Here is a 15,478-nt window from a genome sequence, read left to right as displayed (position 1 = left end):
CGTCGTCTCCTCACGCCTCCGCCGGCGGCGGGTAGGGCCGATTCCGAGGGCGAGAGGGGCGGGCGCCGCGAGGACTGGGCGCCGCGAGGGCCCGCCGATGGCGCTGTCCGTCGCTGGTGCTACCGCCGATGAGGCCGTGGCTCCCGAGGGCGGGCGAGCGAGCCCGACTACATGCAGACAGGTCCGCGGTCCGGCCGACTGACGCTTCCTCTCCGCCCCGCGCCCGGGCCGTGAGGGAAAGAGGGAGGGAGGGGCGGGGCCTGTGCGTCAGCGAAAACCCCGACGGCGGCGGTGGGGAGCGCGGTGACGTAGGCGCCCGACGCTCCGCCCCCGCCCCCCCAGTCACCCGCTCCCCGGGGCGGGGCGGAGCGGGGCGGAGCCTGACCGCGCGGCCGTCGCGCGGAGCCGAGTCACCGGCGCGGCCGGCCCCAGGGTGGAGCTGGAAAGAGCGAGTCCTCCTGAGTCTGTGGTTCTATTTTTAACCCGATTGTTCGCCCTCAGCCTCCCTCCTCCGGGTTTTCTCACTCGCGCCTACTTTTCGCCCTTGGTGTTCTTACGCTTTTTTTCGTGAGCCCTGGCCTCCTTCACCCCAGCCACCCCTCCTCCCCCACTTGCCAAGCATTACAAGGATTCACTTCGCGAAGAGGAAAAGGAACTGCTTTACAGACAGATTTTGCGTCTTTTCGCCTGTGTCTGAAGTCTCCGCCCGCCCCGCCCCGTTCCGTTCCCCCCACACACACACCCCCTTTGGATTCCAGAGTCCGGCTAGAGCCTGGCCCTACGCCGCCGGGAAGGAGCTGGGCCGGCGGCGCGCGCTCAAGGTCAAGGTGGTTGTGCCGAGTCAGGAAACGCTCCGCCATCTAGCTGCCAGCCCTGGGCCCCGCGCCGCTGTTCCGAACAAACTGTTTTGGCCAGCCTGTAAAATCCCTGGAAATGGACTGTTCCAGCAAAGCGTCGCGAAACTGGGGAAGCACCGAATGTTCCGCTCGAGAAATGCTGTTAAGGGACACAAACAAGCTAAAACCTGGGGCAGAGATCAGAAAGGAGGAAACCTTGCAGGAGGAAGTTCAAAGGGGGGAGAGGTGTTAAAGCAGGCCATTCACAAATGAGGCACAGGGCTCAACGAAGTTGAAAGGGTGAGTTAACTCAAAATACTAGAACCTTTGCAAAGCACCCAACAAAATAAACTCCCACTTCCAGCTGACCCCTCCAAGCGACTTTAGTTCAACTCAAAGAGGACAAGATTACTAAGACAGATAGGTCTTGTGATGTTTCCTAGTAACTAATAGCGCAAATGAATGAACAGAAATGAGGTTTAGGGCTTATCTTAGCCACCATTGCGAATGGAGGGACCGCTTTAGCCAGTTGGGCTCTGTGGAGAGAGCATGGGCCTCGCGGGTTGGATTCTGGTCAAGGGCACTTACCGGTTGCATCACGGTGCACGCGGGATATCGACGTGAGATAGTTGGATGTTTCCCTGGGTCTCTCCTCCTCTCTCTGTTTCTCTCAGTCTCTTCTCCTTTCCACCCTCTCCAAAAAGTCAATGGAATATCCTCGGGCGAGGATTAACAGCAACAACAAAAAGATTTGGAGTGGCAGTCCTTCAGTGTTTCCCAAACTCCAGGATCAGAAAATCCCCTGCGGTGCTGGTTTAAAAGATTACTAGGCCTCTTCCCTGGAGATTGTTTTGGTTGGTCTGGGGTGGAGCTCAAGAACCTGTGTTTTAAGTAATGCTCCAAGTGATAACTTTATAATTTTGGGAGACCCTGTTTTGGTGCTCTGTGCCAAAAGTTCCAAAATCAGTTTCCTGCCGCAGTAAGCAGAATACCTAGAGTATAAGTGACCATGTAGGCTAATTTCTGTGGTTAGTTAATGTGCTAGAAATGTTAAGTAGTTTCAGTCACTGGTCCCAGGGCCATTGGAATTTATTTCCTTGAATGAGTTGATAAGTTAGTAAAAACATAGCAATTACCATTTACAGATCACTTTTGGTGCTAAGTATTTTTTCCCATTTAGGGTTTCATTTAATCCTAACGGTAATTCACTGAGGTAGATATTATTATAACTATTAAGAAAAGTGATTTGCTTGAAGCTCTGAAGGACAGGAAAGCTCTGAAACTAATTCTTACTGAGGAAAATAGTAACAGACTCCCCCAACCCCCAGATTTTTAGTTATTAAAAAGTGAAACAAGCCCTAGCTGGTTTGGCTCAGTGGATGGAGCGTTGGCCTGCAGACCAAAGGGTCCCGTGTTCCAGTCTGTCAAGGTATCATACCTTGATTGCAGGCTCCTCCCCTGCTGGGGCCCTGGTGTGGTGGGGGGTGCAGGAGGCAACCAATCGATGTGTTTCTCTCACATCCGTGTTTCTGTCTTTCCCTCTCTCTTCCACTCTCCCTAAAAATCAGTGGAAAAATATCCTGGGGTGAGGATTAAAAAAATAATAATAATACAAATTCTCAGGGCCCCACACCAGACCTATGGAATCACAAACTCTGGGGTTGGTCCAGCAGTATGTGTTTTAGCAAGTTTTTTGTGTGATTCTGATGCATGCTCAAGTTTGAGAATTGTTTACTTACCCCCTACCAAGCCATCAGGTGACCTCTCTCAGATGCTCACACCAGGTAAAGGGAAAAGGTTAAAAAAAGAAGAGATTCTTTTCATGTTACTGGTGTAACAGATTATGGGATATGCTCCCCCCCCCCCCTTTGGTGTTCTAAATTGTCAGACTCTAAAGACAAACTATAAACACAAAATATACAATAGAATGCTCTTAATTTAGTATGCAAAAGGACTGTCACTCTATGATCATTAGAAAAGGTTGAAACTGACCTTTGTAAAATAGGTAATAGGAAAAGTGAGGTATGCTTGAATGTGAGGTTATTAATTGTTCCAAAACACCTTTCATAGAATTTCATTATGTGGATGAAAAAAGATTTATATGGAAAGTATAGCCTCACAAGGTGGTCTGATCATTAATTCCTAACTGGGCCGGTCATGGAGGCATATAACTTTTATAGTAAAAGGTTTATCTTTGCCTTAAACAGTCCCTGTCCATTGTTTTTGTGCATCTAGGTTAACACAAGTTTGAAACAAGAGTAACCACCCTCAAGAGAGCACATGATCTTTTTTTCCTCTCTTTTTAAATCTTTATTGTTGAAAGTATTACATACCAGTATGTTCTCTTTTTTTCCCCATTGACCCTTTCTAGCCTCCACCCACCCCTGCCCCAGGCCTTCACCACACTATTGTCTGTGTCCATGGGTTATGCATACTAGTATATGCATACAAGTTCTTTGGTTAGTCTCTTCTCACCCACCTACCCACCCCGGCCTTCACTCTGAGATTCATCAGTCTGTCCCATGCTTCTATGTCTTTGGATCTATTTTGTTCCTCTGTTTATTTAGTTCTTTAGATTCCACATATGAATGAGATTATGTAATAATTATCTTTCTCTGACTGGCTTATTTTGCTTAGCATAATACTCTCCAGGTCCCTCTGTGCTGTCTCAAAGGGTAAGAGAGCCTTCTTTTTTTTACTGCTGCATACTGTTCCATGGTGTAAATGTACCAATAATGAATTCTCATAAAGAGAAACTGGGGGGGGGGGGGGGATCCCATTTACCATGTAACAAACAAATTAAAATACTTTGGAATAATTTAACCAAGGAGGTAAAAGACTTGTACTCAGAAAACTATATGACATTTGAAAAAAGAAATAGAGGAAGATATAAACAAGTGGAAGAATATACTGTGTTCATGGAATGGTAGATTTAACATCATTAAAATGTCCATACTACCCAAAGCAATGTATAGATTCAATGCAATCCCTATTAAAATACCCAAGACATATTTCACAGATCTAGAACAAATACTCCAAAAATTGATATGGAACCAATAAAGACCCTGAATAGCCGCAGCAATCTTAAGAAAGAAGTTGGAAGGATCACAATACCAGATAGCAAGTTATACTACAAAGTCACTGTAACCAAAACAGCCTGGGACTGGCACTAGAACAGGAATATAGATCAATGGAACAGAACAGAGACCTCAGAAACCGACCCAAGCCATTACACTCAATATTTGACAAAGGAGGCAAGAGCATACAATGGAGTAAAAACAGTCTCTTCAATAAATGGTGTTAGGAAAAGTGGACAAATACATGCAAAAAAATGAAACTGGACCACCAATTTACACCATACATAAGAATAAACTCAGAATGGATAAAAGACTTGCCCTGGGCGGTTTGGCTTGGTGGATAGAGCATCGGCCTGTGGACTAAAAGGTCCCAGGTTCGATTCCGGTCAAGGGCATGTACCTTGGTTGCAGGCACATCCCCAGTAGGAGGAGTACAGGAGGCAGCTGATTGATGTTTCTCTCTCATCAATGTTTCTGACTCTCTATCCCTCTCCCTTCCTCTCTGTAAAATATATTTTTAAAAAAAGACTTAAATGTACGTTGTGAAATCATAAAAATCCTAGAAGAAACCAGAGGCAGCAAAATCTCAGACATCTCTTGTAGCAATATGTTTGCTGATACATAATCTTAACTATTCAGTTATCTAATCCCTTCCTTACTTTCTTCCACTTTCATGTAATCTTCCTTATGTTACCTCCTTAATTTCAAATGCATAAAAGAAACTGCAAAACTGTCATTCTCCGAAAGTTTAAGATGTTGTGTCCCAGCAATTATAGTCAGTTTGGCTCAATATCTTATTGAAATTTTGTAGGTTTGGACCTTCTTAACCCATTGTATGCCATAAGTGTCTATAGATGCAAACAGCAGACCTTCCCCACACGCCACACACATCTGTAATAAAAAATGTTTTCCCTAAGTGGCAGCCCTGACCAACTTTAAAATCATTTTTCGTGAGAATTTTCAGCTGAAAATATTCAAGAACACCCGAATTGTGAGTAATATATTTATTTTTTTATAATATTCATTGCAAATTGATATTTTAAATTAAATTCAAAATATCATGGCATGTGGGGATGGTTTCCATTTTGGATTAAATCTATAATTGGGACATACCAAGTGATTGGTCCTGATCCATTTTTAAGTATTCATTGAAAATAATGTTAATTCAATTATCTTTTTATTTTTTTCTTTAAAAATGTTTTGCACATTTAACTATATTCTAGGCATCCACAGAACTGGGTGTTGGAAAATACATTGGTGGGAAAATGGATCTTACTCTTGTTTTTATGGCTCTTACTGTCATGGTGGGGAGAAACATCCTATATAATAAAAGCCTAATATGCAAATTGACCAAACGGAGGAACGACCGGTCGCTGTGATGCACACTGACCACCATGAGGAAGACACTAAACGCAGGAGCTGCCCCCAGCCCGCAGGCCCCAGGCCAGCCAAGGCTGGTGCCAGCGGGGGACCCCTGATCGCCCCACAGAGGGAGGTGACCAGCAGGGCAGGGAACAGGCAGCACCAGACCAGCCAAGGTGGGTGCCAGCAGGGGCTCCCCCACCCCCCGATCTCCCTGCCGGTCACCCCACAGATGGCCCTGGTCGCCGGCCAGGCCTAGAGACACTACCCATGCATGAATTTTGTGCAACAGGCCTCTACTGTTAACAATATTATCATATCTATACTAATAAAAGGGTAATATGCTAATTAGACCAGATAGACTGAACATCTTCCAGACATCCTTCCAGACAAAGCCACAGTGGCAGGGGCCGAGGCAGAGGTGGTTAGGGGCAACCAGGCTGGCAGGGGAGAGAGGTTAGGGGCGATCAGGCTGGCAGGGGAGAGCAATTAGGGGCATCAGGCAGGCAGGCATAGGTGGTTAGGGGCGATCAGGCTGGCAGGGGAGCAGTTAGAGGCATCAGGCAGGCAGGCAGACGGTTTAGGGGTGATCAGGCAGGCAGGCAGGTGAGCAGTTAGGAGCCAGCGGTCCCGGATGTCCCCCAAGGGGTCCCAGAGTGAAGAGGGTGCAGGCCAGGCTGAGGGACCCTGCTCCCCCTCCGCACCCCTCCCCCCCGCCCCGTGCACTAATTTTGTGCACTGGGCCTCTAGTAAATATATAACTATGAACTGGTAAGTAATTTGAAAGAAAGGTACAGAATGTCATGGAGCATATAATCAATAGCAGTGGATACTGAAAAACACCCAGGTCTGAGTTCCATTACCAATCATCCCATTGCCAGTGGAGCCAGGCTTACTTCTTTAAAGTGTTTAACTATAGTAAACTGGCATGTCCTTTGAGACAGTTGGAACAGTTTGTATTCTGCTTCAGAATTAGGTAGTCATTGCAGATTCACTTACATTTTTCTTTGTCATCTAGGAATGGGCCAAAAAGGGGATTGATGATTGGAGAAGAGCAAATGTAATTAAATTTCTTAGAAAGTAGAAACTGACATCCCTGAAAAATAGCAATAAAAGTTATTAGTCCACTGTAAAATATAAAAGACCTGGAGTTATTTTAACTTGACATTTAACTTTCTATTATGGAGACAAGAATTGCTTCTATGGCATTATTGTAATACTCTGTCATGGGTAACTTTATTTCCTCTGTGTGCCTGAATAGAGCTATGTGAAGCACAAAGTCTTTGCTGGGTTTTTAAAAACTGTTTAGTTCTCTGGTCAGTGTAGCTCCATTGGTTGGAACATCATCCTGTACGCCAAGGTTGGGGAATGTCCAGCCTGCAGGCTGTATAAGGCCCCCAAAATCATTTGGTCTGGCCCTACCAAGACATTAGGGGTGAGTTAATTAAGTGTTTGACCAAATATAGCAGGCTAATTTTTAAGTTAATAATTTTGTATGGTCCACGAATGATGTTATAATTATCCAAATGGCCCTTGGCCCAAAAAAGGTTCCCCATCCTTGCTGTACACCGAAAGGTTCCAGCTTCAATTCCCGGTCAGGGCACATACCCAGTTTGTGGGTTCGATTCCCAGTGTGAGCTCGGTTGGGGCTTGTGCCTCTTGCTCTCTGCCCTCTCTCTAAAATTAATTTTTTAAAAAACTGTTGGGTGTTACTAGTATTTGATGTTCACATAGTGTTTCTTTCCTTTTCTTCTTTAGTCCCTTCCCAAATCAAAGATCAAGGTAATGAGACTCAATTATATTTTTATTATTTCCAAAATGATTGACTGAAAAGGATTACAATATTGTATTTAGAGCAGGTCAACTAATTAAAAACTTGAAAGCATACCATTATTAATATTTTTCCTTTTGAATAATTAATAATTAAATAGTTAAAATATCAGTGAGTCCAATAATGGATTGGTTTTAGACCCAGATCAACAAGTGGTTGGCTGAATATTTTTTCCCCTCAAGAACTTGATGAAGCAACTAGCAATTTAATTGTATAGACCTTTTGATAATTTTAAAGCCATACTTCTTTTCACTGATAACAATTTGATTAAAGAATCTTCAAATAAATGTCATGGATATCTTACCTGATTAGAGAAGACTTTCAAACAAACTCCAGATACTGTCAACATAGCCATAAACAATTTTAAAGACTACTTAAATGGCCTGGCCAGCGTGGCTCAGTGGTTGTGTTGACCTATGAACCAGGAGGTCACAGTTCAATTCCTGATCAGGGTACATGCCCAGGTTACAGGCTTGATCCCTCGTGGGGGACGTGCAGGAGGCAGAAGATCAGTGATTCTCTCTCATCATTGTTGTTTCTTTCTCTCCCTCTCCCTTCCTCCCTGAAATCAATAAAAATATACATACTTTTTAAAAAAACAGCTAACAAATTTTATTTTTTAAGAACTTATTGTGAAATCATGTTTGGCTATTTGTTTTGACTTGTACTTGGGTGTAATTAGGTGGACTCCTTACTATGGTCAACTCTCGTTACCAGATAGTGAATTATATGTCATATACCTCTTCTGGAGTAACCTGTATACTTTGCCACTTACAGCACATTTGTTTTCTATTTTGGAGGGATGTTGAGAATGAGGGAGAAGTAGGCAAGACAAAACAATAACAAAAGAGTTATTTTCTACAGCTGTTTCATTATACTACTAGAGGCCCAGTGCATGATTGAATCATGCACGTGTAGGATCCCCTACACGCTTCTGCTTTTTGCGGTGGAGCTGGGTGCCTGTCCGCTGGTGCCGGAGCAGACAGGCACCCAGCTCCCCCACTTTTGATGGTCCACGGCCGCTGACGGGGGCTGCCGCGGACACCTGGCTACCCTGCCGTTGAGAGGCGCAGCTGGGTGTCCGCGGCAGGCCCCCTCAGCGGCCGCAGATCTGGCCATTGAGAGGCGCAGGGGGCGGGAGTCCCGCCCCCCTGCGCCTCTCAACAGCAGGGTAGCCCCCCCTCAGTGGCAGCGGATCCGTGCCTCTCAATGGCCGGATAGGCCACCCCAAGTCCCGCTCCCCAGCCTCCCACTGCCCAATCGTGGGCATAGCGGAGTGATGGTAATTAACATGTTACTCTATTATTAGATAGGATTTTTAAAAATTACAAAATATCAATAATATATGAATATACTAGTATATTCTCTTTACTTAAATTTCAAGCAACACAAAATTTGAACATGAAAATTAGTCTCTTGTTCAAGCCACCCCCAACCCATTCTCCTGTTCCCAAAGGTAATCTTAGGTACTTGTGTCTATTCTTTCAAACCTGTTTTCTTCATTCATGTACTTATGCATAATAGAGGCATTTTTGTGATTTGTTTGTTTGCATACATGAAATTAAGCTCTATATATTGCTCTGCAACAGTATGCCTTGGGGATCTTTCCATGTCAGTTCATAAAAATCTACCTTATTCATTTGAACAAATTGCAGAGTATGGGTGTAACATAATTATGTTAATCATTATCTTACTGGTGGATTTTCTGGTTGTTTGCATTTCCTAACTATGATTAAAAATGTTGATAAGGGTAGTAACTTATTCAGAAAATGTAGTGTATTCATACCAATTATTTTCATTTTAGAAACATTTTTATATGGTCTTTGGCCATGTTCAAATGTCAGTCCTTGTGAATAGAATTAATTTCTAAGACAGTAGATAAATCTTCCTGACTTAACTGACTCTCTTTTCCTCTTTCTCCCTCCTCCCTTCCCTCCCTTCTTCCCTCCTTCCCTTCCTCTTTCCTTTACTTCCTCTCTTTTTAACTTTTGAAAAGATAATACAGCAGGATTCACTAGGAGAGAATCAACTACAATTTGAAGTCCTGCATCATTTCTCCCCCATCCATAAGCTAATGATCATTATGGCAATAGGTAACTTTTGTTAGTGCCAGGCTTTGTTGTAAGTACTTTACACATGTTAATATTAATTCTCATAGAAGAATTAGGAAGTAGACAATTAGTATCCCCATTTTGTTAATGTGGAAATTGTCAGGTTTTCTGATACTGAAAAAATTAGAGGAATTCTTCATGGTGTACCTGAAAGGCCTGGACAGTGAGACCTTACTCCGTGTGTGGTAAAACAAAGCAGTGCAGCTCACCATCGCCCAGTGGTCACAGCTCCCAATCAAGAGCTGCTCCAGACTTCATGGGGGGTCCAAGTTAGGATGATCAACATCTCTGCTTTGCCCCAGACTTTCCCACTCTTAGGAAACTCACGTATCTTAGTCAATCCCCCAGTCCTGGATGAACCTAGATGGTTGGTCACCCTAGTCCAAGTAGTGTGTGTGTGTTTTTTAAAACATTTTTATTGATTTCAGAGAGGAAGGGAGAGAGAGAGAGAGAGAAACATTAATGATGATAATCATTAATCGGCTGCCTCCTGCACGCACCACATCAGGGATCAAGCTGGCAACCTGGGGATGTGCCCTGATCTGGAATCCAACCGCGACTTCTGGGTTCATAGGTCACGCTCAACCACTGAGCCACGCTGGTGGGGCATTGTGTTTGTTTTGAGGAAAGGTGGGGGAGAACATACCTGGAGCAGGTGGGTGATAGCTCTGTGTCATGGTCATCAATGAATTTGGCAGGACCTTCATTGTGAACCATTGGCAGTGGGTATCTTTTTCATAAACCTAGCTGTATAAATAGTAAGGTCAAGGTTGCTGATTTCCCCTCTCTAAAGAGTCACTATGGTACTCCCTGGGAGATAGGAAAAGATTCAAAAGGAGAAGAGGCCTACCACCTGGGTTGTGTATATCAGAACACAAAGGATTTTGAAAAGCAACCAAACCACACAAACTGCCTGACAGCAAAAGTTCCTGTGTTGTTTTTCTCCCCCTGACTTTTAATGTCAGGCAATTTAAGTGCAATGTCCTGCCTTTGCCCATAAAAGGCCTACTGAATATCCCACTCTTCCTTGTTTCCACTGCAGCCAACAGTCCAAGCTGCTGCATTATCTATGTTGCACAGATTTATGTGTTTTTTTGGTATGTGACCTGGAATTAACCTCATTACAACAAAGATGAAATGTCCCTTTAAGAAAAACTTTAAAAAGCAAAAAGATTGCATTTTTTTCCCTTGAACCGTTTGACAAGCTTGATATATTTAGAGTTGCAAATAGAATGACTTTTGTTTTTGTAAACTCAGTCACAAATTGCAAAGGGGATCAGAAAACCAGAAACTAGTCATGTTTCTTGGCAGATGGTGGGTGCCAAGAGGGGGAAAGATGGGACCATGGTCATCCTTAACAACAACAAAAACCACAAAACATAGGTCTATTTGGTAAGATTTTATGAAGCCTTGCATAAAAACTACCTCATTTGAAAATTGCTCCACCTAAGAAATTCTGATAAAATGCCTGCTCCCAGAAATACAAATAAAAGAGTCATCCATTCACTTCGTTATACCAGTTTAGCTCTGAAATTATGCTTAACACAGCACTAAGTGGCTAAGTGAGTGACATAGTTGACCAAAACTACACTTGAGAGAAGTACTATGCAGTTTATAGTTACAGTGGGAGGCCATTGATTTTGCAACAATTTGTTTTTTTTCTGATTTAAAACAAAAAGTAATTTTTTAGGCCTCAGGGGACCTAATCTATAAACAGTGTTCATCCTTTACCAGTCATCCTTTTCCTTGGAACACACCACACTGTGAAATCTGCACAATGAGGACATCAGAAACCGACTTTAGGGATGTGGTGAGAGATGTGGCCCTGAAAACACTGGGGACACTTTGTCTCCAAGGCCGGGGTCACTTGGGAGGTAGACAATGCTCTCCATAGAGATGGGACATTCTGAACTCTTGATTAGACAAATACATTACAAAATTTGCTACCTAAGACTTTCTGATGGGAGAACTTAGATATGCTCTTTAATGTGTTCTTTTTACCAAAACAGTGGACTTTCTGATTCTTTCCAGCACATAAATATTGAACATCTCCTCCATAACTCAAAGCTCATCCCCACAGAGTCAAGTTGAGGTGACTTGGCCTCTTCCCCAGAGAAGCTGATGTCTTCCTGATGTCATCTGCTGCTTCCCTCTTCATCACGGTGTTCCTGCCACTCTGGCTTCCCTGCTCCTCCTCAACCGTGCTGAGCTCTCACTTGCTTCAATGCTTTCCCACTTACTGTTTCTTCCACCTAAACAGCTTTTGTTCCAGATAGCTCACTTTACTGACTTCCTGACTAAAAGTCACCCTCACAAGGGAGGCCTCCCCTGACTCCACCCCTCCACCCTCTTTTATTATTTTTTGTCCTGTATACTTTTCTTCATCTCCATTTTCTTATCACATGAAACATATAACTTTTATTTGTCTTTATTAAGTGTCTTCTCCCACTCTCATGTAAGTTCCATGAAAGCAGAAAATTAGTTTCTTTTATTTACTGCTATATCCCTGGTGCCTGCAACAGTGCCTGGCACCTCATAGATATTCAGTGAATGACTGGAAAGAATGAGTGAGTAAAGTGGTCAAGTAGACTGCTCTATTAGTCACACTCAGGTTGGTCTAACTCAGTGGTTTTTATGCTTCTACATCCTGAAGATCATGAATCAAGTTCTAAGTACCTCAAAAATCTTCAAGGTTAATGGTTTTATTCTATGTCCAGCAAAATACTTAGGGCATGAGGGAGGGTAAACAATAAGGTCACTATTTCTTCCTATCTCTTTCCTCGTTTCCTTCAACTGCAGCAACTTTGCTTTTAGCAACTTTTTATAGTGGGCTTCCACAATAAAAGATAGGATTTCCTTCTTATAAAGATAAGATTTCCTAAGCTAAAATACACTAAACAAACAAAAACCAGAAAACAGAGAAAAAGAAAACCACTATTTGAGGGAGTTCGGGAGGGAGATGTTAATTCATTGCTTTGTCACTTCCATCAGCTTTCCTCAGGAACCTGGAAGAAGGGTCTGAATTATGAGAGTGAGTCGGCCCTGGTGTCTTGTGAAGGCTCTACTTACTCAAGACAGAACCTGGAGGGGGCCATGAAAGAAAGGTGAGTTTAATAGTTTTAACTATACTGGAAAATAACCCTTAAGGTAATAAGATTTAGGAAATTTTCCTCTTAATCATTTTATATTTCAATGTTAGAGAAGTTGAATGAAAAGCAAGTGGCTTTTTTGTTAATATATGAAAGATCTTCCTTGAAAAATCCTTATTTTGAGAGATCAAATTTGCATCATCAACAGAGAAGCTATTAGAAAAACAACAGCACTTAAGGCTTACACAATAAAAAATTGTTTAGATTCTTACCAGTTGTCCACTGTTGACTGTTGAAATGAACAGCTGTGAGCTCTGTGCTCACAGTTTTCACATGGCCCACATGTCCTTGGGGGAATCCTACAGTTGTCATTTAAACAAGCATATCTTTGTCATGTTGGGAGAGGCATCTAATGGCATACTGTTGGAGTGATGTGATCCTGGGTCTGTGCTAGGCAATTGGGAGCATTCAGTATAGTTCAGAACATTGTAGGGACTGAGGTTTTCCCAGTCCTTAGTGTCAGTGCCTGGCTAAGGGGAATGAATACATCAGTCACCTATATGGCAACACTGTGTGCCTAGCACAGTGCTCAGTACCATGGGGGAATTTCAAAGAAATATGAGATCATGTCCATAATCCTATTCCTGCTGCCGTCATGGCAGAGTCAAATTTTCTAGAATAGAAGAAGGCTGTTTATTTGTTTTTTATTACTTTGCTAAACACTGGCTCCAGAATTCCAACTCTTACTCAGAAGTTCTTATGTTCTTCAGGAGCTGCCTCACTGCCTTCAGGATCTCCTCACTTCAGTGTACTTTCGACACATCAATCTTCCTACAATAGAAGTAGATCGGATGTAGTTGGAAGGGGAATCAGAATCTAGGTCTGGTTTATACCTTATTCTACTTGCAAACAGTAAGAACGCCTGTACCATAGGATTATGACAGGGAGCAAATGGGATCATGTATGTAAAAGCAATTTGTAAAGGCTAAATATCAATGCAAAAGCAAAATGTTATTGTTATAAATTCCTTTTAATAACAATACCCCCCTCCCCTGCCCCCCCTCCCCCGATAATGAAAACTTTCAAAGGCTACCTTTTGCCTGCAGAACCAAGTTCCACATTAGCCTATTATAAGAGGCCTTCTCCATCATGGCCTATGCCACATATCCTCTATATTGAACCTGTTCTTTAGGCAAACCAAGCTTTTCATCATTTCCAGAACAAAGCCTTACTTTTCCATATCTGTAATCTTTGTGAACACAATTCCCTCTTTTTGGAATGCCCTTCACTTAATCTTAGCCAATTGAAACCCTACTCATTTTTTAAGGTTCAACTCAAATACCACTTCTCATTCATTTGTATCAGGCGTGTCACTTGTTTTACTCAATATTGTATTGTGGGTGTAAGGGTACATGCATGGTCTCCCCTGAAACAGGAAGCTTTCTTCTGAGTGTGTGAAAGTACAAGGGCTAATTAATGTTTTTTTCCCCTAATTCTTTAAAGTGCTTTGAATATTATTGGCATTCAGTGCATATTTGCTGAGAGAGTAAATGAATCAACTCAAAACCAGGAAGTTGTTTTATACATCTCTTTTTAGATTCTATTATTATGTTTACAATCACCTCCAAAAGGCATGCTTATCTGTTTGGTGGAACCCTGGGAAAATTCGGGTGATTTATTTATTTATTTATTTTTTACCCTTATCTGGGAAAGATAGTCATGGAGATGTAAGCTTTTTTTTCTCCCATGAAGGATTCTGCTGAGTCTGCACAAAACCTGACCTGGAGAATGTAGTCATTCTCAAAATACACTTGGATAATGTATTTTGTTTTCAATATGTTGTAGGTGGCAGGACTGCCACCCTGTCTGACCGGTGGGTCAGACCAAACCCGGGTTCAGCAACCTCTTGGTACTTGGGTTCTGGCTAGGAAAGAATTCAGAGCAAGATCCAAGCTGTCAGAGAACATTTATCGGGTAAATTACAGAGGTAGAAAAAGTAATTCCTAGAAGAAATTGGCTTAGGAAACAAGTTATAGAGGTAAAGAAAGGGCCATTGGAGCTTGGGAGTGGGGAATCTAATGGTAACATACCTTGCGGGGAGGAGAAGCAGGGAGGGAAAAGCAAGGGTGTGCTCCCTTGAGGGAGAGCACACTGGGACCTCCAGCCTAAGGGTTTTAAGGACTGAGATTTTAGGGAAGGTCCCAGGGGAAGATCTCAATAGACTATCCAGCAGTTTTCCAGGTGTGTCCTGTCTGGGTTGTGCTCTCCACTGATTGATTGGCTGGCCCCAGGGCAGGGGGTCATTATTTAATGCCCCTGGTCCTGAGGCTGGTTGTGTTGCTTATCTGGGCCTGGAACAGAGATGTTATCTCTAGAGAGGAAAGGTCTGAGGTCCAAACCTCCCTCAGCAGTATAAGCTAGGGGAGGAAAAGTCACCCTGGGAGTGACGTCCCACCCTACAATTGTCCTTTCCTAGGCACCTGGGGATTTCCACCCTGGTGACCTTCTGTACCTGCCCCTTCTTGCTCACTCTGCTCATGTCTGTCTAACTTCCTACAACATATTTACCTTGCAAACTATAAAGAACTTCCTTTTTTTTTTTTGATATATCGATTGGTTGCCTCCTGCACACACCCTTACCAGGGCCAGGGGGATCGAGCCTGCAACCAAGGTACATGTCCTTAACCGGAATCGAACCCGGGACCCTTACAGTCCGAGGGCCAATGCTCTATCCACTGAGACAAACCGGCTAGGGAGATTTTGCGTTTTTCTGATGGGGTCCACCCCCTAGCCAATCCGTTGTTCTCTGGGCTAGACTGACAGACAAGCACCTTCCCTAACTCACCCTGATTTCTACTGTACCTGTGCCTATCTCTCCCTTCTCCTCCCAACAATCAGTAGCAGAGCGGGGAAGGAAGGGGTGTTAATCCCCTTGGAGGAGCAATGCTGTGTGAACCTTAGCTCCCTGATGAAGCTTCCCAGGTGACCATGCTTACAATGTCTGGCCTCCCCTTTGCTCTCTTCCTATTATTAATATTAACTAGTGAATTACAATGATAACATTATGATAAAGGAAAAAGTGTCACATAAGGCTCTATGAGTATATTTCTCCTAAGATGTTCTTGTCCCAAATTGTGTAACATAAGCTCAGGGAATGCTTTCATTACTGGGT

General features: G+C 43.3%; 1 protein-coding gene across 1 annotated transcript in view; it reads left to right on the top strand.

Moving 5' to 3' along the window:
• The first annotated feature begins 12,213 nt into the window (after positions 1 to 12,213).
• The window catches only part of TMC1 (transmembrane channel like 1), a 308,867-nt gene continuing 305,602 nt past the window's right edge, over positions 12,214 to 15,478 (top strand). Inside the window, exon 1 of the mRNA XM_079791452.1 lies at positions 12,214 to 12,321. The gene's annotated coding sequence lies outside the window, so the exon portion shown is untranslated. The remainder of the gene's footprint in view (positions 12,322 to 15,478) is intronic.

The sequence above is a fragment of the Cnephaeus nilssonii genome, assembly GCF_951640355.1.
Source record: "Cnephaeus nilssonii genome assembly, chromosome: 14".
In the NCBI taxonomy this organism is placed as follows: Eukaryota; Metazoa; Chordata; class Mammalia; order Chiroptera; family Vespertilionidae; genus Cnephaeus; species Cnephaeus nilssonii.
This window is presented reverse-complemented; position numbering and strand designations above follow the sequence as displayed.